Genomic DNA, 499 nt, shown 5'->3' with positions numbered 1-499 from the left:
ATGATGGAGGCCGGTGGTAGAGGCAGATGATGGAGGCCGGTGGTAGAGGCAGATGATGGAGGCCGGTGGTAGAGGCAGATGATGGAGGCCGGTGGTAGAGGCAGATGATGGAGGCGGAAACAACAAACGTCATCTCAGGGCACTGGACAAAATCTAAGGAAGTAATGTTGAGGAATTAGTGAAGTTATTAAGATAGCAGAGCAGCAGTTAGCTCAGTCAGTGTATCTTTTGGTCATTTGATTTTCATTTTCGAAACAAGTATTAAAAACAAGAAACGATTAGATATTTGATTTTTTGTTTTAAATTAAAAAGACTGAAATTAAAATTAAAATATAAAGCATTTCTCATTCTTAGTGTCAAAATAGGACAGACAAAATTTTAAAAATGATTTGAGTTTCTTTTTCTGTTTCAGATAACAAAAAAGAGAATTAGTTTAAGGCAGAAACGAAAAAAGGCTTGTTTTGTTCATAATCCATGACGGGTCGTGCCAACTTACTGC

Source organism: Austrofundulus limnaeus, unplaced genomic scaffold, assembly GCF_001266775.1.
Source record: "Austrofundulus limnaeus strain Quisiro unplaced genomic scaffold, Austrofundulus_limnaeus-1.0 Scaffold1023, whole genome shotgun sequence".
Lineage (NCBI taxonomy): Eukaryota > Metazoa > Chordata > Actinopteri > Cyprinodontiformes > Rivulidae > Austrofundulus > Austrofundulus limnaeus.
Note: the sequence above shows the minus strand (reverse complement) of the source record.